At 41.9% G+C, this 27044-nt stretch overlaps 1 protein-coding gene across 1 annotated transcript in view; it reads right to left on the minus strand.

Moving 5' to 3' along the window:
- The window catches only part of ZNF407 (zinc finger protein 407), a 425669-nt gene extending 404764 nt beyond the window's left edge, over window positions 1–20905 (minus strand). Inside the window, exon 1 of the mRNA XM_060122030.1 lies at window positions 20667–20905. The gene's annotated coding sequence lies outside the window, so the exon portion shown is untranslated. The remainder of the gene's footprint in view (window positions 1–20666) is intronic.
- Between the last annotated feature and the right edge of the window lie 6139 nt (window positions 20906–27044).

Here is a 27044-nt window from a genome sequence, read left to right on the forward strand (position 1 = left end):
AAACAACAGCACAAGACACTGGAGATCGGGCACCAAAAGATAGTGATCCTGAGAGATGAGAAACAAACCAGGTGAGCGCCAGCTTACTGCCTGAAGAATGGACGCAGGCCACAGACAGAGCCCAGGGACCTCCCAGCAGAGAGGAGGGCAGCTAGAGCTTGTGGGGCAGAGTAAAGGAGAGGAGAGATGGCAGAAAGAGAAACCCAGAGAGCTGCTGAGGGTCCCTCAGGACTGTCCCTCTCAAGACAGAGGACACTGCCTTCTCCCCCCAGAACTCTCTCAAGCCCTTCACGCTCAGTCCCCGTAACCCACTCCCCTCCCCGCTCCCGCACCCCGCACCCCGCACCCGGAGGCAACTGCCGCTCAGAATTCTTCCACAATAGATTAGTTTTGCCTGTTCCAGAAGTTCATACAAATGACATCAGGCAATATATACACTTCTGGCGGGAAGGAGGGTCTGGCTTCTTCCGCTCAGCACAATGTCTGTGTTGCATGGGTCAGCAATGTGCTCCACTTCGGTGCTGAGCGCTATTCCACCACACAGATTTACAATCCTGTTGACGGACACTGAGCTACTTCCTTTTTGGGCTGTTATGATAAAGCTGCTATAAATATTCTTGCACAAGTCTTTCATGAACATAGATTTTCATTTCTTTTATGTAAACACCTAGGGGTGGCCTTGCTGGGCTAGAGGGCAGATGTGTGTGCTTAACTGTATGAGAAATTGCCTGACTGATGTTCAAAGTGGCTGTACTGTTTTATACGGCCACCAGCAGTGTCAAGAATTGTGACTGATCCACTTCCTCACCAACATTTGACACCGTCAGCCTTTTCAATTTTAGTCTTTCTAGTGAGTGTGTGTGAAGTTACTCTGCATTTCCCCGGTAACTAGCGATGGTGCTGAATGATGCTACATGCTTTGCAAAGTCCTTGTTAGCCTTTGGCCCGTTTCTTACATCACTTGCCTGTTTTATTATTGAGCCTATGTGTTCTGGATATAAATCTTTTGTCAGATACATGTTTTACAAATATTTTCTCCCTTTCCATTTTATAAATGTTGTCTTTTGATAAGCAAAAGTTTTAAATTTTGATGAAATCAATTTTTTCCTTGTTCTGGTTATTTACGTGTCTAGCTTGCTTTCTGTCTCCCAAGCTAGAATGTAAGGGTCTGGTTTATTTTATCCACTCACATGTCCCAAGAGCCTAGATCAATTCCAAGCACACAACAGGTACTAGAATGAACAAATATCTCACTGTGAAATAAGGAATGTCTCCTATCTAAGTATTTATTGATGAAATGAAAAGTGTGAGATACACTTTAAAATGGTCCAGGAAAGGAGCCTAGCGAAGGCTAGGTACCGACAGTGCTGAAAGCTGAGTGACAGTTACATGGGGATTCAGTATGCCATTCTATCAATTTTCTATGTGTTTGCATACATATATGTTTGAAAACGTCCATAACAGGAGTTATTTTAAAAAACCTTTTAACGCTTAATCTAAAACGGTGAGAATTTCTTTCAATAACGAGTCCTTTCATCTCCTCCTCTTCCGACACCGCTGTGGCCCACGGCTACACCACCTTCGGACACTAGCAGGTGCACATGCACAGAACACACAAACACCAACCCACGGAAGACCCACACACGTACAACTATTCAGAGTCAATGCTATATAGACGGCACATGACTCATATATTTTTGGAGACAAAAGAATGACTATATTAATATGCAGAAGCAAAATAATGAGGCTCTTCATTATCTCCTATATAATGGCTCCAAAAATTCTAAAACAAAAGGAGAAAATGTTTCTACATCTGTTATTTCCCAATTGACTTTTGAAATTAATGAAATAACTCAACATCTCATTATACCAAGAAAGAACAACAAACATTCAACAAATATATATATTGAGTTGCCTAGAAAATGAAAGAACTATAATGATACAAACACATCCTTTGCCCTCAGCAGGCTCATACTCTATTAGGAGCCATGTGACATATATCGAAAGGAACTCTAATAAATACAAGGCCACATATGGTCACGTGTGTGATATAAACTAAGAACTACAGCAGTATAAATGAGCAAGGGACCATACTGCCAAGTAGACTATTTGGTTAAAAGAGCAGAAATATCATTTGAGCTAAACCCCAGGACACTACAACTGTTTTCTTCTTTTGTTGAGGGGGCAGGGAGGAACAGTTAAACATTTCAAGCAGAAAAAAGGGATTAGCAAAGCCGCAAAGCACATGCAATGAGCATGTGAGACTGTCAGCAGTGCAGACAGCTACAGCCCTGGCATTCTACTGCAGGGCAACTTAAAACCCAGGCAGATGACCAACATCACATCATAGGAGGCTCCGAATTAAGAACTGGAACTTATTCAGTAGTGTCAGTGGGGAGTCACCAAAACACAGCACTGCTTCAGGAAGACTCATTTTTCAGTATGCAGGACATATCATGGGTAGAGAAAGTCTAGAGGCAGAAAGAGCACATTATAATAATAGTTTAAGTTATAAGGCCTGAACTAGAATGACATCAGTTAAGTGGGAGTGCAAGGTGATTTAGTAAGTATCTTAAAGTGATCTAGAAGGGACTCAACAGAAATGAGGAACTTTTTATATATTTTTTTTCTTTTTTTTTTTTTAAAAAGAAAAACCTTTATCAGAAAGCTTATTAGGTTATTATAGCAGAATTCAAAAATTACCCAACTGGGAAAGTTCAAGGACCCTTTTCTGGAGGCAGATTTAATTCATTCACTCAACATTTATGGAAAGCCTACCATGTACCAGAAAGCACCTTTAATTCTCTGTGAACAAAGCGAAACAACAGGACAGGCATGGGACTCACTGTCAACACTCAAAGTAAGTAAGGCAGAATCCCTGTTCTTTCTGAAAGTCCTGGTACTTGTACCCATTGGAGAAGCCAGTGAGTCTCCGATTTCTTCCCACAGCAGGTTTCAAAATTCAGAAGACTTAGTAGGTATTTAGACTAAAATAATGAGATATATTATTAAACCAAATCTTCTTAAAGCATACGGTTCCTACACAAATTCATCAATTACCATTCAACACACATCCTCACTGTGCCAAAGATTTTCAAATATGCAATTCCATTTATAGTTTCTACTCTCATTCAAATTCTCAACTAGTAGTTGCTCCTCAACTAAAAATAAATAAATAAATACATTTTATATAGTGATCTTCAATTTTACCTATAAAAAATTATTAGCTCACCAAGAAAATGTCCCAAAAGAAAATCTCTGCTCTAACTGAAACAGTCTCTACTACAGTTTAAAAACAAAAGAAAATTTTAAAAGTGCAAGAAAGAAATCAAAACATGCATACACTTTTAAAGAACAATAATAAGAACCTAGAAAAATGGTACAGATGAACCGGTTTGCAGGGCAGAAATTGAGACACAGATGTAGAGAACAAACGTATGGACACCAACAGGGTAAAGCGGCGGGGGATGGTGGTGGTAGTGGGATGAATTGGGCAGTTGTGATTGACATGTAGACACTGATGTGTATAAAGCTGATGACTAATAAGGACCTGCTGTATAAAAAAATAAATAAAATTTTAAAATAAAAAAAAAAGAACAATAATAAAACAAATCAATAGCAGCATTCTGATGACACCTGGTGGCCATTTCTCACAGGAAGTTTTTTTTCAGCATTTTTAAGAAAGTATTCCAGAAACTAGTAGAGAAACATACCAGCTATTCGACCATTTCATATGCTAACCTTACTGTGGGCAGCACGGATGAAATTTTCCCCTTTCACTCCACCTCTCGCCTTCGTGTCTCTCTTCACCCCGTTCCTCTTTCGTGCTGAGTGTACGTAAGCGAGGCTGAGCTCTGTCTCTCACACGCAGGGACACGCTCGCCAGGAGTAGGACGAGGCCATCCACACAGGAGACCAGCTCTCCCCACCTGCACCCCAGGCCAGCTCACCCTCATCCCTCCTAGACTGACCCAAATTCCTGATGCAAACGCTGTGAAGTTGGCACGCGTTGGCACCAGGCCAAGAGTAAATTCACAGCAGGGGGCACGTGTGTGGCAGGGCAGGTGTGCACACACAGGCATATACAGAAACTCCGGATGGCCTTCACCCTTTCCCTTTGGGCCTGGAAGGTCAAGGTAGGGCAGGTAAAACGCCCTACAAGCCTATTATGATGTGCAGTGGCGACAGCTGAGACAAGAATAAAGGGAAATTAGCGGACTACTCAGATGTCTTTCTTAATCTACCATTTCAACTGGACTTTTGATTGAAAATACGTCTCTTACCATTATACTATCACTAACTTAATACAGTACCACCACATCCCTATGGAGAGGCTGCTAATGAGAAACTCTGAAGCATCAGTTGTCCTTACAAACACCAAGTGCATAACATAAGGGTAATTAAAAGGGTACTTTACTTTATGTAATCCTCCTCTCACCAAACTCTCCCATCAGAAGCATCAATGCCTAACAGAGACCACAAAACAAAGCATCTGATCCTACCCCCCAAAAAATAAAACCACTTTTCTATGAAAATGCTCACAAGTTGAATAATTTCTTCCATGACAAAAGAGTATAATGTTAACACCCTAAAAGCCATTTACTAGATAACACTGGAGGCAATCTACCACAAATGGATGTGTAACATAGTTGTGGTTCATCTGCAATGGGACTGGCATGTGAATCCTGGGTCCACTAAAGCCCACCTCCTCACTGTCCCAAGAACTGGCTGCAATGCTCTCCTCAGCTATGTGTGTGAACCTGTGCTTCTCCCCACCCAGGAAAATGCCTGTGGTGGTTCAAAAGGAGTCCACAGAATTCTCTGACGCTCCCGGTAAAGGGTGGGGCTAGCCCTCACCTTGGTGTAGGCTGGCCTGATGGCCTGCCTAGAAGGGACAGAAATAGCGGGAGTGAGGGTGCCCCACCATGCTTCGGGCCTTCCCCCTTCCCTTGATGGTACCCTGTTGGGGAAGCGGGACAGCACCCCTGCAGCCCACAATGGAGGCTCCAGGAGGTGGCGAGGGACTGAAGCTTCACTACCAAGAGCCAGAAGAACTCTGACGACAGCGACGAGGGAGCAGCTCCTCCAGCCCCAGGAGAGCCTTCAGGCACTTCAGGGACGGCGGCCCACGAGAGACCTGGCGCACAGCCACCCAGGTGAGCCCACTCCCAAATCCCTGGCCGCAGAAACTGGCTTGAAGCCCCATGTTTTGACGTAATTTGTTACATAGCACTGGACTGCTAATATAATGCCTGTTCTCTCCCTTTACACCCTGCCAGGAACAGACCGGCTCAAGTTCACCCCTCCTTTATATGTAGTTTATACATAATTTCCTTTCCTATATGCTCCAACCTTTAACAGGAATCTTCTGTACTAGCAAAAGAGTATTAAGCTACACAGGAGGAGGTCAGTAAATGTTAAGTGAAGTATACTCCGAAATGCATATCGAGGGCAGAATTCCTAACAAACTTCCATAAGATTTTAGAACTTAAGAAACTGACATTTACATTGATGCCTCTCCCACTACCAAAATCAGATCTTATATAGCTTACAGTGAAAAAGTGGTGTAATAAAATCAAGAGTTATTAAAGAGATAAGGTGGAATTTTAAATTTAGATTTGTATGGAATAAAAGAAAAGTCCTAATATTTCTGAAAGACCTGCTCATTTTGGAGGAGGCTTTTCCTTCTTACAAGCCCTGCTAGAGTCGAGTTGGTAGCAGCCTACAACCTAACATTCCCCAAACCTGAGGAGGCGGCCCATGCAGTAAACCCATGGACAGCCACAAGTCATCATCGGGGCTGAACAGGCCGCAATCCTGGCCCCCAGACTGCGTAACTCCCACACCTTCCCCTGGCAGGAGGCATCCAAGCTCAGGAGATGTAGGGGTCTCCGGCCACAGGACCTGTACCTGGTTAAGCTTCACCTCCAAAGCATCTCACATGCCATGTCCAGCTTAATCCTAAAAAGAACCTTCCCCAGCCAGTCCAAGGATGCACTGAAGACAAGCAGGCTAGAACTATGTGCTCCTAAGCCCAAATGGTCAGAGTAAAGTAAAACTATCAGATGGAGAAAAAAATTCTCACTCAAGTCAGAATAGAATATTGTTTCTATTCCAGGGGTACCCACGGTCTATTTCAAATATCCAATTTGATCCTGTGTGCAAGTTAAAAATTAGAATATTTCTTTAGTGCCTAAGTGAGAGCTAAAACAATCACGAAAAAGTCATACTAAAAGGGATCAAACCATGGTAACCATAACAGAATAAATAGGTCATCATCCCTTCATCAAAGATTGCCACCTTTCCAACACTACTTGTGAAGATGTATTAATACTAATAAAAAAACAAATCACAGGACAAAAATAAACTGTAAAGTTAGCTCAGCCTTCTTACCTATTTCTTTTTTTTAAATCTTCCTACACTTCAAGTACTATTTTCCAAATACGTTAATTGATCCCGTAATAAAGTTAATTTTATGACTATCTTATATCAACCATCTCTGACAAATGTACCTTTTGTGGTATTTAATATATCTCCTTTCAAAAAGTATTTTTAATATCAATGTTTTGCTAGTATTTCTAACTGTTTTGATTTTTTTAAGAAAGGAAATTCTTATTGGAATAAAATAATAAAAGGAATGAAGATTCTATGAGTAAAGTAGAAAATGAAAAAATTCAATGCCATTGAAAGCAGACACAGGATCGTTTGTATCTTATGCCATATGAAAAGCTTGTTTTATTATCAGTATAGCTAATCACAATGAAACCATCTCTTACAACTAAAGACATTATCATGAATTTTCTTTACAGCTAAAGAGAAATGGGATTTGCTGTTTCACATCAAATAGAACAGGCTGTATAAATTCTTCTTCCTATTTATTGTAAAACATAATTTCATCTATAAAATCAGTCATGAAATATTAAAACTGAAACAACAGAATTTATATCCTTTACTTAATTTAGTTTAAATAGTCTATTCACTAAAAGGCAGGGTGGGGGAGAGGTACATGTGATAGAGCCCCTGCTTTCTCATTAAGTGTTTCCATTAGACCCTTTATTTTCAAGAATTTATAATGCAGCCATAAAAAAAAGCATCCCATAATAAAAGTTAGTATACTTTCCTTAAATTTTCCTTTCATCTTTTTCAAAAGGCAAGAAAATGAAGCACAAAGCATACGAATGCTGAGGAAGGGAAGAGAACGAGGAGAAAAAAATTAAAGAAACACAATGCATTGACACTGAACATGTTAAGCACTAGTGAAAAGGAACATTAATGTACAAGTAAGGAGGCCCAATTATTCCAACAATACACTGCAGGACACATGGCAAACAGTTAACTTTTCTGAGCCTCAGTTTCCTCATCTGCGAAGTGAGAGGTGACTAAGATTTCTAAATTCCATGAGAAAATCCCTCAGTGACAATAAAAAAAAAGTTGAACACTCAACCAGTAGAAAAAAGAATGGATGTTTTTCATTCCAGCAGGAATACTACGAAGAAAAAGGCTATTTCCAAAACGTAAAAATGGAGGAAAAATAACAAAAAAAAAACCAGCTAAAGACACGTTCCATACTGTTCTTGCTTTAACAGATTCCTCAGGTCCACTGAAGAGATGGATTAATACCATGGCTAATCAAAGAACGGCAAGGAAAATAGACTAAAACTACTAATTTTGGAAGAAATCTGGAAAACACTAACTCCAAATGTCGATAAGCTAACACATGATATAAAACTATCAAGCCTCAAGATTTCTGGAATATAAATTATTAGGTATCAAAGATATGAGTGTTAAGAAAGTATATTTAGAAAAGAGAAAACTTCAGTACTAAATTTTAAAAATGGATATAGTTCTAACCAAGTCCAATTATCTAATAAGGTTAATAGTTTTTATTTTCCTCTGGGTGATGAAATTATAGTTAATTTTTTCTTCTTCTTCCTGGCTTTTTCCTATACTCTTTCCTAGATATATTACTTTGTGGGGAGAGGAAATTAAGGGGGAAGCTTAAAAAAAGTCTCTACACATGGTAAGTAACGGAAAATGATAACTCCTCTCAAGACGGGAAGAGCAAGCCCTCAGGTAGAAATACATTTATGATTATGGTTCTAAGACTAAACTGAGCATCAAAATCTTACAAATAAAAGTAAATTCAAGGGGTGACTTGTAAAAGTCAGAGATGTTTGGGGTCTAATTTTGGTCAAACACCCAGGGACACCAAGAAATATCCCTAGGGCCATCGGACCGCCCACTAAGCTCAAGAGAGGAGGAGGGGGACCAACAACAAGCACAGCTGGAACCCCCATCTCGGCCTCCGATACCTCCTCACTAACAGAACCCGGTTCCTCAAGGAATGGCAGGTTCTAGGCCGGGGGCAGGGTCAGTACACCATGAGCCTGAAGAATCTCATCATGTCACGAAGCGGGGAGAAATGCTTTTAGAAAATGTTGGGACAAAGACACAGCAGTCAGCTTGAAGAGGTGCCTACTGACTAAATCTGGGACAACGTGAGCGCCCCAGTCGTTAGTGCCAGTAAACCATTAAAAGCAGGTATGAAGAAGTCCATACTGACGTCTGGGAGAGAGGGACACAGACAGAGAGACTGATTAGACACACAAATGGACGGGCTGACAGGGCAAAGGTTACAGCAGAATGCTGAGGGCCAACTGGTAAATGTGGAGGGAGTGAGGGGATAGAAAATCATACTGACAGAGACTATCGGGCAAGAACTATCAATGGATGCCAGTTCTAGGGGAGCAATTTTGATGTGCAAAATGTCTGAATGGCATTAAACCATCTCCCTACAAACTGCTTATTTGCTGCAAGGGAAGAAAAAAAATTCAGTAATTATACGGTGGATAACTCAGCTACGCCTTGCCAGGGGTGATCAAATTAACATCCTCAATGAAGGCGGACATGGGATGCTTGCAGATATAACACCCTGAGGAGGACAGGACACCTGTGCATCACTGCAGCTGAGAATGCCGAACCTGCAGCTAATTAAGAGGAAACAGCACACAACACAGAGTGAGGAATGTTTTATTTGAAGACAAAAAAAAATGTGGGAGGACTGCATTCTTCACAAATGTCAATGTCATAAAAGACAAAGACAGACTATGGAAATGTTCCAGATTAAAGGAGGCTAAGGAGACGTGACAACTAAACGTGCTATGTGTTCTCAGACTGGATCCTATGGTGGCAGGAAAACGTGCCACTAAAGGCATGCTAGGTCAGCTGACCGAAAGTACTGTGATGGTTAACTGTATGTGTGAGGCTAAGGCATGCACAGACAGCCAGTAAAATATTATTTATTTCCGCGTCCATCTGCGAGGGTGTTTCTGGAAGGGATAAGCGTTTGAATGGTAGACTGAATAAAAAATGTCCGCCCTCACCAGTGTGGGCTGGCAACACCCAATTTGTTGAGGGCATGAATAGAGCAAGACGGTGGAGAGGTGGAGGAAGGTCCAATTTGCTGTTTTCCTTGAGTTGGGACGTCCACTTTCTCCTGCCCTCAGACATCAGCATTCCCGGTTTTTGAGCCATCAAACTCAGACTGAATTATATCACCAGCTTTCCTGTTTCTCGAGCCTGCAGAAATAAGAATGTGGGACTTCTAGGCCTCCATATCCGCATTAGCCAACTCCTATAAAAAAATCTCCTCATATATATTTGTTTACATCCTGTTGATTCTCTAGGGAATCCTGACTGATATAGATTTTGATACTGAGAGTGGTTCTAGAGGAATAGGATTTTCCCTTGAATTGGAACTGAGGTTTCTGGAAATGGCTCTCTAATGTGATTAGATTTAAGGATGCTAATAACTATTTCCAGTAGCAAAGAGAGTACTGATAACAGTCTATAGTGTGAGTAGGAAAACACTGTACCCAGAGTCCCACTAGACATAGCTGGTCTGCTAGTTTCCAGGTGACTGCAGTTACTTCTACTAGAATGTTGTGGGGAGCTCCCTGGTGGGCCAGCAGTTAGGATTTGGCAGTTTCACTGCCCTACCCCCGGGTTCAATCCCTGGTTGGGGACTGAGATCCCACAAGCCACTCAGCATGGCAATCAATCAATCAATCAATCAATAAGAATGTTATGGATTAAGCACTGAAGACACTAAAATAGTATTCATCATGTGAACAGTATTTCCCAAGTATGACAGAAATACACTACTGGCATTTAAAATAAAGTTATGTGCCACAAGTAAGGACTTTTAAATAAGTGTGTATTATTAGCATGAATATTAGGGGAAAAAAATAACATACCAACCCATGACTCCACATACATTACTTCTTATGACAAGGCTAAATTTAAAAAATAAAAAGTGAGGTAAAATACTGTGGAGTAAAATATAGCAAAAACAATGAAGGAGTAAATAAATGACTAAAGTGTGGAAAACTCTACATTCATACCTTATTTATTTACTAATTTTTTGTATAAATTCTAAGAAGTCAATAAAAATAGATAAGAATTCTCAACTCGAAATCCATCTGTAAATAAGAGTGTTCTGAAAATCCCTCCCTTCCCCGTGGCAGGCAACCCTTCATAGCTGGCATCACAAGTCTTCACTTATTAATTTTCACACGAGTTCTGGCTACCTCAGATTATACCTTTAAGAAAACACTGCGGCCTAACAAAATGTTCTAACTCTGTAACATTACGCTTCTGCAGTCTGAGGAATAGATAAGAGAATTATATATGTGGAGAAGAAAGACTGCAGAATACTAATTTTCTACATATTCATAAACTGCCTTTCCTTCAGATGTGGGTACAGTGGCTAGAATCACCCTAACAAGAAGTTAATGCCCTAATTCCATAACTGCTATAATAAGTGGACCTGAAAAGGGCTCAAACACAAGTTCCTATCTCGCTCCTGTAAACTCCCAAGGCAGGTGTTCCAGGTCTGCAGGCAGTGGGCTCCCAGCTGATTCAGGAATCCTGGCTCTTTCCAACTTGATGCTGACTCAGAGCTTCCTCATTCTCTGCATCCAGCTAACAGAAGACGAAAGCAAGCGTGAAAGAGGCAGAGCATTTGCTTCTTTAAAAGCCTTGGCTCAAAAGTGGCACCTACCACTTCCACTAATTCCTGCTTCACTGAAAAGAAATCTGAAAAATGTCACCTAGAGTTGTGCAATCGTCCCTTGCGGAAGGGAAGAACTGATTTAGGTGGACAGCCAGCCAGCTCTGCCACACACCAATCCAAAAATTATCACACTACTTGTCATTCTACCATTAATGAAGGCTTTTAATCTTTATAAGACTTACCAAGACCTGTTTTGAGAAATGCAACTGCCCCTGGAAGAGCCTACTAAGAGCTACTACTTCCACATTTGTAAAACAAGGGAATTATACACAATGTCAGTCATTTGACAAATTTAGCTAATCATCAAAACATGAATCCCTTGGACCTACACGTGGACAGATTCCGATTAAGAAAGTCTGAGGTGGGGACCAAAGCCTGTAGTTCTAAAGAGCTCCCTGTTTGATTCCGATGAGCCAGATTTGGGATGCACTGGATAAAAGTCCCTCCCAACCTCAAAAAAAACCAATATATACTTAACATACACCTACCAGACAGAGATGAGGTGCAGAGGAGGAGAGGGAAAAAAGGGGGAGGAAGAAAGGTGAATCAGGAAGGAGAAAAATGTACTGCACTAAACAGGGCCATCACACCAGATTCCGAACTCATTTGCCTACATAACAACTGGCCACACAACAGTATTCTGAATGTGACTTTCAGCAAACACTGTCTCAATCTACCACCCTGAAACCCTAGGGTTTTAAACACTACCCCTACAGGAAACCAGATTATGGACCCTGAAGATTCTTAATGAAAGTCATTTGATCTCATTTTCTGAAAGACTATAATTTCTACTACCACTCTGAATGATCTAAATTTTCTAGGCTATTTTTAAACGTACATTACACCTTAGGTTAAATTCTAACAGTTTTATAATTTTATGCACTCGTATAACTGTGATTCCCCATTCTTTAATAACTGATCCAATAATTATACATCAAATTTTGATCCTTAATTCACAGTAATTCACAAATGAATTGTACCCTTGGAAAGAAGTGGTTTGTTGCTTGTTCTAGGTTTAAACCACAAAGTTTCCATTATATTTAGTAACTGACAAGCAAGCTAGGCTTTGGTTACATTGGATGATGTAACCTGGTACTACTCCAACTGTGTTAAGCAATGTCTTTTCCCAAGGAGGCTTCTTATTACCTTACTTTTTATTTAAAACTATTTTGTTTTTTAATAAAAAGTAAAAAGTACAGCATATAAGAGAAAACAAAAGTATGAACATCAAACACACTGAAAAACACTAAGACTGAGATTATCTAGCTTTAGCAAAATACAGCTGAAACTAGAAGAGCTGAAGTACCTAAAACCCATTTGAAGAAGCCTACTTTCTACATTTGCCCATCAGGGATCTGCGACAAGCACTATATGTGTCTGAAATGCAGACATCCTGCTATGGAAGGACTCTCACGGGCTGTCAACTTCTTAGTGAGGGGCTGGCTCTGTTAGAAAGTATGACATTACGTAATTACAAATGCTTGACAGTTCTGCTTTAGACAAATTTAGCACTACGAATATCAAACAAAAATAGTACAACTATTTGGTTCCATAGGATGTGTAACTTGACTTAGGGCTTCTATAACCATCTTTTTATTTTTCCTATACTTGCTCATTTCAAGGAGCAACTGTCACATCACGATGGCTTAAAAAGGTTTACGGCATAAGTAATGTTTATTTAAAAATAGTCCTCATAATATGGGATACAAAAGGTTGCCCTTTTTAGCAACCTAAGCAAAGAAGTATGATTTCCTAAATCCTATGGCATGATACTACCACTTCCTAATAAACTGGAAGATGCAATCCTTAGAACTAACAACAAAATACAATTTCTTTTTCTGCTTTCTAGACTTGCCATTTACTAGAATAATAAAGTCACGTACACTGGTGTAAAAACAAACCTAGCAAAATCAAGTAACTCGGAAAATGGGGGTGAATACATCCTTCACCAGTCCTGCTCTCTACTCCCATTCCTACTCTGACTTGGCCTTTCTTTCTGTAACACACAACACTCTGGGACACAACTCTGCTTTGTCTACGACTGTCTTCCTCCGACCTTCTCTGACAGAGTCAGAGACTTCCTCCACCTCTTCCCCCTCTGTGCCCACAGGACCTCCCCGCCTCTGTGACATGGGGCAGTAGTGATCTGACACGCCCCCCAGGTTCACTGGGTGGCTCAATCCTCAGCTGATGAGTGTAAACTCAGCACACAGTGTGCCTGCGCAGTGAGCGCTCAGCAGGTGTTCACACTCCGCACCCTCGAAACCAGTCTTCTCCCTGACATCTCTACTCCGGACAGTACTGTTACATCACAGTCCAACAAGAATGTATCTTGACCACCATCACCCCCATCATTATTTTTTTCATACAAACTGAATAGTCCCTGTGTAGACAGACACTGCAAAAAGGAAAGTTTGTTTTTAAAATACTTGGTAGATATAAAAATAATTTTAATGTGTACAAAGACATTAAGCATAATATAACAAAAATCTGAGTACAGATCACAGTTTAAGAAAATTAAATTCTTGTCTTTGAAGTCCCTCTTGGTGTGCCTATCACTTTCCCTCTTGTTACAGAGCTACCCATTAACTTGTATTTTGTTTATAATTTACCTATTTTCTTTACTACTTTGCCATACCTGTATTCCTAACAATATGCAATTCTGTTTTGCATGTTTCTAAACTTAAAAAAGAAAAAGGGAAAAATACTAGATGCATTCTTCTGCAAGTAGCTTTTTTTCCCTCAAGTTAATGTTCCTGATACTAATCCTGGTGATGCATGTGACTGAAGTCCATTGGGTTTCACAACGGCACAGTACTTCATTACAGGAATATAGTACAATTTATTCATTCTCCTGTGATGGGCGTGGCTTCCAAGGTTTATCTTTTACAAACAGTGCAAGGGTGAGCATTCCTGTACATGTCTCCAGTCATTCATGGACCCGAGTTTCTCTGGGGCAGTGGTTTGCCCATTTTAGCATGCATCAAATCACCTGGAGAGTTTGCTAGAACAGAAAGCTGGCCCATCCCCAAAGTTTCTGATTCAGTAGGTCTAGGGTGGGTCCCCAAAATGTGCGTTTCTAACAACTTCCCAGGAGATGATGGGAACACAACACAGAAGCAACACTCTAGGATAAAGACATAGGAGTGGAATTACTGGGTCAAAGGGTACACGCCTCTTTACTAGTTAATTCCAAAGTTATTGTACCAATTTACACTCCCTCTTACACTCTTCCTACCCTCCTGAAGAGCAGATATTGTCAGATTTTTACACTGTTGCCAAATTAGCGTGTATGAAACTATATACCATGCTGGTCAAATCTGCAGTTCTCTAATTACTGATGAAGTTAGCATCTCTGCATTCACGTGTCCTCTTCTGTGAAATGCCTATTCAGGTCCTTTGCCCATTTGTCTATTGTTCTTATAGATTTGCAGTTGTTCACCTTTCCGGACACTAAACTTTTATCAGTAATATGTACTAAAAGATCTATTCTCACTTGTGACTTGTCTGTTCACTTTCTTGATGGTTTCTTTTAATAAACAAAAGTTGTCAATATCAAGGTTGTCAAACACATCAATCCTTTCTTTTATGGTTTGCACCTTCTATAATTTAAGAACCTTTTCCCTCTAACAGAGTAACACAACTATTGCCCTACATTGTCTTCTAAAAGTTTCATAGTTTTGCCTTCTATATATAAGCCTTTAATTGACCTGTAGCCGATTTTGGTGAATAATGTGAATTAGAAATGTATCCCACTGCTAAGAAGTTTGCTGTTTGGTAAGAGCCACAGATACAGCCAACAATAACTATACACAATAAGTGCCCCCAAGTGAAATATTGGTTAGATGTTAATCACTCTTTTGTTGAGGTTTATTCTGCTCTCTCATTGAGGAAAACAAAAAACTGGAAATTTTCAACATGAAAACTTGGAAAGTTTTAGCAAATTAGTCAGAATATGACCTCCACTCACCACACTCCAAGAAGCATCTTTAAAAATACCAAAAAAATGTTGGATTATTCTTAAAAAAAGCATTGGGGAAAGTGTGGGAAAATGTGCATTCTCAATAGTACTGGTTAGGATATAAATCTATACAACCTTTCAAGAGGGTAATTTTACAAATTATATATCAGAAACCTTAAAGTGTGTATCTTCTTTGAGCTATCAGTGACGCTTTACAGAATTTACCTTAAAGAAATAACCAGACAAAATATGTGTTTAAGGATATGCACCAAGGAACTCTTTACATTAGAAAAAACTGGGAACAAACTAGTATCCAGCAGTGAGGTACCGCTTAAAGATGAAGCCGCCGTGGCACATCCATAGACTGCAATACTGTGCAGATTACAGAGCTGTACTGACAGGGGGAAATGATCACGGTATTCCGGTAGCTTATAAAAACACTTAACAAGATGCACAAACAACATTTATTTACTCATAAATATTTATTGAGTGCCTCTATGTGCTAGGTACCAAGCAAGTTACTGAGTAAACAGAAAGAGGGATCTGTCCCCTGCCTCCAAGGAGCTTACAGGCACTGGGAGGAGACAAACCAGGTTTGTATCTTCCAACTGACTCAGGCTGGGATATTAAAGGCACACGCATTTCGGAAATAGAGATAATTTATATGTGTAATATAGCCAGCAATTCCATTAGCAAAGAAAACACGTGCCCCAGCCCCATGGGCTAGCAAGTGGGTAAGCAGTGGGATACCAGGAGCAACTGCCTGGTGATGAACTGAAGTGCATCCATCTTCTAAATGCTCCAGGGAGAATTCTTAAGAAATGCAGCACAATTATGGAAAGTCGTGCACTGGAAGACACATGTGAGACAGGTCACAGAACCAAAGCAAAACAATTCAGACAAACAGCTTCCACTGTTGCCAATTCAAGACGAATACTGCCCGAGATCAAGTACAAGTTCTTGAGCAAATAATTGTTCTTCCAGCAGTGAAACCTCTACCCTTTCCAGCTATGTTTGAGTCTAACAAATAGTACTGAAGCCTCCCAAGATAAGAAGTATTCCACAGTTAGGGTCAGGTTCAAAGGATTCTGACATTAGATGTTCACTTATTTTAAACTTTTGCACCAAAATCAGGCAAATTAGGAGGGTCATTAATTACAAAGAGAAAATGTTTAATCTTAGAGCACAGAAATATGTCAGACATCACCTCAACCAAGAGGTCAAAGTTAACATTCACCACTGATAAAATATATCTACATCACGTGCATTCCAATGCGATGCACTGAGGGCAAACTTCACCGCTGTGGTATTCTTGCCAAAAATGCCTAACCCTCAATTTAATCCTGAAAGAACATGACACAAATTCAAACCCACTAACATTCTACAAAATAACTGACCAGTACTCCTCAGAAGTATCAAGGTCATGGAATATAAACCTAAAAGGAACTGTCACAGATTGGAAGAGACTACAGAGGCATGATAACTAAATGCAATGTGGGATACTGGATTGGATGCTGAACCAGAAAAAGCACAGCAGTGGTGAAACTCAAATCAAGTCTTTAGATTAATTGTATCAACTGCCCGGTTTTGGTAACTGCACTACAGTTACATAATGTGTTAACCAAGAGATCTGGTTAGAAGATATATAGAACTATCTGGACTATTTTTGAAATTTTTTTGTAATTCCAAAATTATTTCAAAGTAAAAAGTTTTTAAAAATCATTTAAGATGCAAGATAAAAAGGTATGGGGATCGCTCATTAACTCTAACATAAAAATATGCTAGCTACCTCCTCCAATAACTATGCTTAAAAAAAATTCCAATAATTGCAACTAAGGTATAAACTGGAATAAGTGACAATTATTCAATAAATGCCCAAGACTGGGATCATCTAGAGAGCAGAGTAACTTTCCAGGTAAATGACCTACCTTACTTTCCCCCTTACTCTTTTTTAATTCAACTTACATTTCTTCAATATCTATTACAGGCATACAACCTGTGCTTGGGCCCGATAAGATTTTGATATGTAAGAAAAGAACATTTTAGTACACAAAACAACACAGAAAAGCATAGAAAAACAAAGATGGAAGTAACTTTTTACTCCCATACAACCTAGCAATCAACCTGGACACGCTTTTCAGTGTGAATGTTGGTAAGACTGAGGGCTCTCACAGCTCATGTGTAGCCCCTTCAATAGTAAGTGGCTCTGACCACTAGAATTGTCTCCAAAAATTACCCTTGAATATGCCAAAATGACGCTGAGAAATACTCCATTTCCAGTCCTTTTTTATTTTTCATCTAATCATATGTTGTTTATGCATTACTGTTTGTGATACAAAATTTAAAAACTTGATTCTCTGAGTACCAGGGAAAAGGTTAGGCGGGTAAAACCTGCAGAGGTTTACTTACTCTCCTCTTATGAGAGATCAAAGGCAACATCACGTGAGGCCAGGGTTCCCGAAGTGTGGCCTCAGAGCCAGCAGCTTCAACATCACCCAGGCACCTGTCAGGAGTGCAAATTCCCAGTCCCAGCGCAGGCCTGCTGAATCAGAGCCCCTGGGTGATGCCCAGCATCTGTGTTTTCACAAGGCCCCCAGGTGGCTCTGATGCACCTTAAATTTGAGAACTATTGATGCTTCAAAGAGCAGAAAGCCTAGCCTATAAATCAGGGGGCCTGATTCTAATCCTTGTTCTGCCACTAATTTCTGAGACATGTTTGTCACTTAGCTTCTGGGGGGCTCAGCCCTCTCATCAGACAATGAGAGAATGAAAATAGATCACTGCCACAGTCCTTATGCCCTCTAAAATGGGACAACTCTATGAGGCCTAAAAGTGAAAAGAGAATCACAGCGATTTCTCTTTCATCAAAATGAAACAATTAAAATTTCTCCCTTTCATCAACTGGTCTCTGAATCATATTTCTTATTAACTGCGTTAACTTTGCTTTAGTGAAAGCCATATAAACTCTAATTTTACAGTTTCCTATTTAGTTCTGTAGCAAGTCTATTTTGGAGGAGTTCCACATAATAACAAAACTTCCAAGAAACCTACGCTACAGACTGAATTATAATTCCCGCCCCCAGCCCCCATCCCAAATTCGTACGGTGAAGCCCTACTCCCCAGTGTGACAGTATTTAGAGACAGGGCCTCTGGAAGGTAGGTTTACCTGAGGTCATGAGGGTGAGGCCCCCAAGATGGGATCAGTGTCCTTAAAAGAGGAAGAGAGACCAGAGTTCTCTCGCTCTCTGCCACGTGACAACAGAGCAAGAAGGTGGCTATCCGCAAGCCAGGAAGATTCCCTCAGCAGGAATCGGCACCTTGATCTTGGACTTCTCAACCTCCAGAACTGTGATAAATAAATGTTTGTTGTTTCAGCTACCCAGGCTATGGTATTTTGTTATAGCAGCAAGAGCTAAGACACTCAAATGTCCCCTCTGGTGTGGGGATCTAACACGCCAAGTTACAGTGCAGAACTGTGCTCCATGACCTCTCATAATGACTGTGATCGAACCACAGGAAGTATTTACAAGCAAGAAAATCAAAGAATTTAAAAATGTATAGATCTAGATATTTCCATTACTACACAGCTTTCATTTATCCTCCTGTTCACGGATTTATAAACTGGGATGCTTCTCGCAACCTGTATTACCTGTGAAACAAATCTCTTCTTAGAGGGGCTGTGAGAGAGGGAGGTGAATCAAATAGAAGAGTCTGTTTTATAGAAGAGAGTTCTCCTCTAATAAAACAAACCTAATTAGAATGAATGTTGGGGAAAATGTCCCATCAATCAAGTGAATAGCCATTAACCCTTAAGATCTCCACTCAAATATATCCTGAAAGCTCTCACCACTCCTGCCCCAGCAGTGATCATTTCCTCTGTGCTCCCGTATCTCCATTTCAGCACTTGGCAAAAGGCATTACATTTGTTTACGTATCTGTCTCCTCCAACGGACCTTGAAATCTTCTAAGGCAATATGTTACTCTCTCCTGCACTAAAATGGTGTCTGGCATGAAGCAGGAACCAGTGATTATTAAGTGGAGCCACTTTGCTTTGTTAAACACCAGTGGAACTCTGTCCTATCTTGCAGCTTTCGTGTAAATCTGAAATTATTCCAAGATAACAAGTTTTTTTTTAAAAAAGGCACCAATAGCAACTGCGCTATCAGCAATCACCACAACTGTCTTACACATCGTGTAAGAAGACATTAGCTACTACAGAGCCTTGCCTTAGCGGGTTTTGTTTGTTTCTTCGTTGCAGCACTAGGGATCATTCGTTGCAGCATGCCCGCTTCTTAGTTGCAGCTTGCCAGCTTCTTAGTTGCGGCATGCATGCGGTATCTAGTTCCCGGACCAGGGATCGAACCCGGGGTCCCCTGCGTTGGGAGCACAGAGTCTTACCCACTGGACCACCAGGGAAGTCCCCGCCTTAGTGTTTTCCAGACGTGACACTAGGAGTTAGTAATTTCACATGTAGCAAACTTGAAGAAGAATGAATAACAAACATTTGAGATTTGAATCCGGACGTTAACTTTGGTCAAGTTATTTAATCTTGGTCTCAGTTGGTGGAAAGGGGTTAATTCCTGCTCTACAAACTGCTGTGCTAAATAAAGTATACAGCGTATATATCAAATGAGCTCTCCTAATGATGTTCTAGTCAATAGATAATCAGCGTCCTTCCCTGCACGGTGTTCCAGCTGGACTAACACCTCGCCGCAGAACAGGTGCACACCGTAATTAGTTCCACGGGCACGAGCTGTAACGTTATACCTCAGTCACCATTAGGGTTATGGTTACCTATAAAATAAATCCTACTCGTGTGTCCCTGGATGCCAACCCTGCCAAGATATATCCCACTCCAGAATTCCCCCTTGAAAATAAACAAGCTATTCCCACCTCGACGCAGCCGACAGGGGTCAGCCGCTCCTGCCACCCGCCTCCACCAGACTGGTCCCCAGAAAACGGACAAGCACACACAGTACGTGCCCGCTAGCTGGGAAGAGGGGTACCCGCTGCTGCAAAAACTGGTGTGCGGCAGCCTGGGGTCTCCGTCCAGGGCAGAGCGGCTGAACCCGAGCGGCTAGGACCCTCCCTTCCTGTCGTGCCGCTCTCGGGCACCAGCGCTCCAGACCGCTGCCCGGCCGGCGTCCTAAACGGAAGCCGACGCTGGTGGCAGCGGCGCGGCTCCGAGAGACCGGGAGGGGACGGGCAGCCGGAAGAAACCGACACGCGGCAGCTCGGCGTGTGCGTTTCACTCGGGGGAAGCCCGGCGGTGAGAAGCGCCCGACCGCGGGCAGGGGCGCGCGGAATCGCCGCCTCCGCCCTGACAGCCAGGCCCGTGTGAGTCGGGCCTCGGGGCGAGCAGCGGCTGGCGGCGTGGAGCCCGGGCGGCCGCAAGGCCGCGCGGGCGGCGGGCGTGTGTCGGGTGAGTCTGGGCGGCGTCGGGAGGGACCGGCGAGCGGGGAGGGGCGGAGGCGGGGGGAAGGGGGGAGGAGGAAGAGCGAAGGGCCCTGGCGGGGCTCCCGGCGCCCAGCCGCCCGGGCCCGGGCCCTCAAGCCACCGCCCCCAGGCCCCACGCTGACGCTGGACGGTCCCCGCCTCCAAACCCCCCGCCCCGGCCAGAGAATAACTTACCTGTTTGCCGACGGAATCCCTCCTGCTCGCCCCTCTGACTGACTCCTCCGGCTCACCGTCTTCCCTTTGGGAGGAAGGGGCGGGACTTCCTGTCTCTCCGCTGAGCGACTTCCGGCGGTCTTCAGGCCGACTCCTTCGTGGACTGCGCACCGGACACCATGACCAAAAACCAGGATCCTGGAACTGGATTAGTAAAACCCACGTCGAGTTCCCTTTTTCTGTCCCGACTGACCGGGGCACCTATGTGCCTCTTGTTTTTTTTTTTGTCTGTCAGCTCTCGCCGGAAGTTGCTAGGAGATGGGACCGGAAGTTCCGCCCCTCCGCAAGAGAGGAAAACGGAAAGCCAAAGAAGACAATCTAAGGAAGGGGAGATGCGTCCGGCTGGAAATGTCTGAGCCGGAGGGCCAAGTGGGGTTTGGGGAGAGTCCCCAAGCGGATTTCTCTGGACATTCTTCCCTTCCGTGTCCCATGTCTCCTCACCCCACCCCGTCCCCCGCCCGCCCGCCGTAGAGGACCCCTGAGGGCGGCGCGTGAGCGCAGAGGGCGGCGCGGGGCGAGCGGCCGCTGCCCTGGGCCTTCCGGGCCCCGAACGGTGCCCGGCGCTTCTAGGCGGCCGTCTACGGTGACACGGTTTCTCTGCTGGGCCAGGCGCGTGCGCAACCCTAGATGTTGAAGACAGTCTGTCGGTGGACTCCAAGAAAGGATCCTCGGAGTCACGGGCCGCAGGGAGCCACGAGCCGAGTTCCGATACTAAAGGGGAGGCAGAGCACCGAGTGTGGTGGCCGGCCAGTTGGGCAATAAAAGCCGAAAACGCCCTAGGTGTTTAAAAAGCCCCCGCTGGACCGTTTTTATTAACGGTAGTGACGCAGCGCAAGAATTGTTAGGAAGAAAGTAAGGCACGACCGAAGCGTGGTCGTCCCCGCCGCCGCCTGCCCCTCTTGCGGGAGCATCCGCGGACCTGAAGCTTACAGCCCTTCCCCGGAAACTCCAGATCCAGGAAGGAAGACCGCGGCTTGCAAAGTGCTCTGACGGACACCTATATAGAGATGAGAGGCGACATCCCACTTGCGATCAGCTTGAGACACCGCTTGCTCAGCATTTTTGACTTTATCTTGTAGGTATAGGGAAAGCTCTTAAATAATTAGATTTGTAAAATTTTAGGTAAACGGAGTTTTTAAAGGATGGCCCTGTAATAATGATGGTAGGCTTTCTAAACCAAACCCATCTCTCAAGGCCAGTTCCAGCTCAACGCTTATTTAAGTCAGAATATTCAGGTGATAATAACGTTTTAAATACTGGTTTACAGAGTACTTTTCATAGACATTATCTGGTCGAATTTTTACTGTAATCCACATGAATTCTCATGTCCGTCACCCACAACAGGAAGTTGTAATTTAGAAGAGTTAAATAACTGTTCCAAGATCACACAGCTAGTAAAGGTGGAACTCACTTTTCAAACTCCAGAGTCAGCCTTTTCCAGTCCACCTTGCATCTTTTAATGAATAGCTAGTTCAAGAGTGTTAGTCTTGGATGAGAAGGTGATGAATTTCTCAACACTTAAGAGTAGCTAGCACTGTTTTCCATGTTGACGAGGCATTCTGTTGATTTGTAGGAGATTGACCTTGCTACCTTTCTTACCCTGGGAACTGAGTTAACATTTCATCTTCCTTCTTTGAGCAGCGAGTTTATTTTTCTTCTGAGTTTGTTTTTCAGTTCCCCATCATGCAGTATTTTACTGAGACAGGACCTTTGCATCATACCTTAAGGAAGTCAACCTTAAGGACAGTGACCTTAAGGAAGTCAACCTGACTTCCTCGTGTATAAAATTAGTCATTTAGAGTAAAGTTCCGGTCTTTCGTCATTCTGTTAATAGAAGAGGCTCTAAAATTTCTAAGCCACAGTAATAGTGTCTAATACTGTTACTCTCATTAAAACATTTAAAAGACTGTTCCATTAGATAATACAGCGGTGATAGCTGTGGTTTATTAAGCACCTACGTGTCATGCAATGCGCAAGAGAATCCAAGAATATAGGAAAAATTTGTTTTTCTGTGTCTTATTAGGAAAATTTATATATAATATATATATCCTTTATATATATATATTATATATATGTATATATATAATAAAGCTCCTTTGGAGCTTCTTTAAGACATGTTTGCCAAAGATGATGTCTTTCCATTACTTCTGGCCTCCATTTTTTCCTGATGAGCAGAGGTCATTCAGATGTTTTTCTCCCTTTTATGTTTCCCTGTATGTAATTTCTCATTTTTCTCAGGCTACCTGCAAAATTTTCTCTGTATTTTTGGCTTTCAGCAATCTGATTGTGATGTACCTAGGCATGATTTTCTTCATATTTATACTATTTGGGGTTTTCTGAACTTTGAACACCTGTAAATTTATGTATTTCACCAAGTTTGGAAAATTTGGGACCATTATTTCTCCAAATACTGTTACTTTTCACCATTCTCTCTTTTTCTTTTGAATTTCAATTAAATATATATTACACCTCTTGATATACATAACTCACTGAGGCTTTGTCCTTTTTTGTTTTGGTTTCATTCTTTTCTTTCTCTCAGACCTTCAGATTGGATTTTTATTGATCTATTCTGATTCTTTCTTCTGTCATCTCCAATCATCTGTTAAAAGCAGCTAGTGATTCTTTTTTGTTCTTAATTCAGATATTGTATCTTTTAGTTCTAAAATTTCTATTTTGTTCTGTCTTACCGTTTCTGTTTCTCTGCTGAGATTCCCTATTGGTTCATTTACTAAAGGCATATTTTCCACTGTGTCTTTGAGCAAAGTTATAATAGCTGCTTTGACATATTTGTCTGCTAATCCCAGCGTATGAATCATCTTGGGGTTAATCTTCATTAATTTGCTCTTTTCTCTTGATTGTGAGTCATGTTTCCCTTTTTCCTAAATGCCCAGTAATTCTGGTTGTATCCTAGGTATTTGAGTAATATAACGTAGAGACTCTGAATTCACTTCTATTCTTCTGAAGAGGTTGGTTGTTGTCGTTACTGTTTTAACACGCAGTTGTTCTGGCTGTACTGCTACTCCTTAACTTTGTCTCTCCTGTCATGGTAGCAGCTGAAGTCACATTCAGTCCCCTCAGCCTTAGCCGAGAGGCTTTCGTCCGCCTCACACAGGCATGGTTCAGAGGTCATCCAGAGACCTAGGCAGGGCGTGCAGAATGCACTGCTTCCCCTCTGTGACTGTCCTTTCCTGAACCTCTTCCCCTCACTCTGTAGGAGCCCTAAAGTCTGCCTTCCAGTTTTTCAAGTGGGGTTTTAAATAAAATTTAGATAGCTGCCTTTATTTGACTATAATTATTTAAAATTTGAAAGGAAGCATTGGTCATTTTTGGTGACTAACCATTCTTGATGACTCATTTACTTTAACAGTGTCATTTAAAGTTCTAATTTCCTTTAAGTTAACATTTTCTGCCACTACACTCACATGCCTACCTACAGTAACAATGAGAGTAGGCTAGGAACACTTAACCACCCACGCTAGAATTTTAAATCTAAGTTCTCTTTGAATGCTGTTTTGGTGAATTTCAATGTGGGAGGTGAGATGATGTAAAACTTCATATTTTCTATTATAGTCAAAGGCATAATTTCTCTGACATCTTTTTTCATTCTCAATAAGAAATTACACTAGAATAATTTTTTAAATAAAATTTTTCCACGTAGTGACAGTTTTTTTCTCTTCAATCTACCTAGTCAAAGAAAGCTCAGAAGCATTTATTTACTTATCATAACTGTTAAGAAATTATAGTCATTAATCCGTTCTCTTCCACATCATGCTGGAAAGAAAAAGAACACTTTGCTTCAGAAAATCTGTATTTCTGGCTTTATTTCATCGACTGATTGAGCCTTTGGACAGCTGAACAAAGAACACCCCCAAGCCAGCCTCAGCCTCCCAGAGCTTGCTTCCCAAAGAGGACAGTTGTTTTGATATAGTAAAGAGGGAGATTATCTCTCTTACCAGTTAAGTGCCCTGCGATATAGAATGCAGATGTTACAGAGCTGTTCAGTGGAAGAACAGAAATGATATGTGCAGGTATTAGGCCTGGGTTTAAGTTTGCTGCTTGTCATGAACAGCAGTGGTATTACAGATAGATAATAGAATTATGCTAGATTTAACCATAGGTACATTACCATTGAAACAAATATTTTATTTCATCTTACATAAGTCCGCAACTCATTATTTAACTGTTTATCTACTACATGTTCAGTTAGTATTCAAACTTGAATTGAAACATAAAATTTAAAAATAATAGCTAGATGGCATTGAATACATATAACACTAGATATTTAAAATAGTATGGTATTTAAAAATCATTTGGACCTATCATAAAATGGTATTTGTTTGGGGGCTTGTGTTTTTTTTGGTTGTTTTTTTTTTTTTTTGTGGTACGCGGGCCTCTCACTGTTGTGGCCCCTCTCGTCCCGGAGCACAGGCTCCGGATGCGCAGGCTCAGCGGCCATGGCTCACGGGCCCAGCCGCTCCGCGGCATGTGGGATCTTCCTGGACCGGGGCACGAACCCGTGTTCCCTGCATCGGCAGGCGGGCTCTCAACCAGTGCGCCATCAGGGAAGTCCGGGGCTTGTGTTTTTTTAAGTGAGAGTTACTTATCAGAAGTGAGAAGCCAAATACAACTGTATTATTCGTGAGCTTCCTTCTTACTCTCTGCATCTAAGAAACTTACTGAGCACATATTATGGGCCAGGCACTGTGCTCAGCACAGCGTCTCCTCAGCTCAGCGGGCTGTCACCCTGCACGAACTGCAGATGGTGTTACCCAGTCTTCTGACCGCTCAAGAGAAATCATTTGGGTGAGGTCTGCTGATTTTGAGATGCTGGCATCCAATTCAGAAGTGCTTAGAACAACGTGAAGGCCACGTGAAACGCACTGAAGGCAGCCGTATGGGGCTCACGGCTGCTGATTTGTGGCCCCTGCGCAGACAAGTGCTGCCTGGGCGGATACACGGGCGCTGTTATCAGTCGATGGCACCTCAGCATGACTTGTTTCATGTGCTTTTTCCCAGTGCTAGCTGCTCCCAAGACGGTTTCAACTAGGAACAATGTGAGGCAAAGAGCATAAAGATAGAAGTTCAGGCCAGGGAAAGCCCAAAAATGCAGCTGCGGAACCAAGAGGAGGATTTTAGCGTGCAATATTGAGTACCTACTGTGTGCAGCGCACTTCACTGGACCCCTGAAGTACAGAGATGAGTTGGAAATGGAAGACAGAGATTGGAGATAGAGAATATTTAAAAATTTTACTTGGCCTCCTGGCCAATAAGTGGGTAGATTTCTATCACCCGTATGTGTGTAACTGCCCTGAAAATATTTCCCTTCTGACTCCAGATCACAGCAGAACCCAGGTAGGCACCTGGCTTGGGGCCGGGTAGAAAACCCAGATGGACCTGGGAGAGCTGGGGACACTCATCGTGACCCCTAGAGGCAGAGAACTATGGCTCTGCACCCAGACATTCCAAGGTTGGGATCTCCTAGACTCAGTGACCTCAGCCTTTGTCCTGCCTTTCTTGCCTGGTGGTAGCTGAATAATTAACCAGACGTTGCAAGTCTCAGAGATTCAGCAGGAACGTAGATCAGTGAATGAGTAGTCTTATAATTTAGATGCTTGGTAAAACAAACTGATGTTACATTGCTCAGAAGCAGTTACAATACATTTTAACCAGCCTTGTTAATTGATTAATATGAACACCCTTTTAAAAATATAAATGGGGATCATAAACTTCTTGTATATTTAGTTCTTGAGAAGTCTGCCAAATACACCAGTTAGGTCCCACAAAATCCAAAATGTCAAAAGGTTCTATGTAATCTGGCAAGCACAAACCAAGCTTAATAGCAAAAAAATATCAAATTCCTGCCCATACTCAACAGACAGCATTTAAATGTTCTCCAGCATCAGAGGAAAAGTGGCTAAAGCCTCAGCTGGGTCCCATTTCTGTGACGCAGTTCAGGACAAGCCGAATTACTGGCCCTCTGGTCCAGCCATTTTAGATGAGGTGCAGCAAGTTTTAAAACTGACATTTCAAGAACCCATGAAGCAGTGGAATGTGTTATGCTTGTTTTTTATTTAGAATCATGAGAAACATTTTTAACAAACCTTTAAATTCTTCTCCATTAATGTGATTTAAATAATTTATAGAGATTAAATCTGTTTGTTTAAATATACTCAACTGTAGAAAAATTGCATTTTTTGTTTGTTTACACTGTCAAATCCAATCAAGCCAAACAAGATGGTTAACTAAAATGATTAATGAACCCAGCATTAGCTGACGGCTTTAAATTTAGAATGTGTTACTGATGTCAGGGTTGATTAGCTCTCTATCTAAAACCGATGC

The sequence above is a fragment of the Lagenorhynchus albirostris genome, chromosome 14 (genome assembly GCF_949774975.1).
Source record: "Lagenorhynchus albirostris chromosome 14, mLagAlb1.1, whole genome shotgun sequence".
NCBI lineage: Eukaryota > Metazoa > Chordata > Mammalia > Artiodactyla > Delphinidae > Lagenorhynchus > Lagenorhynchus albirostris.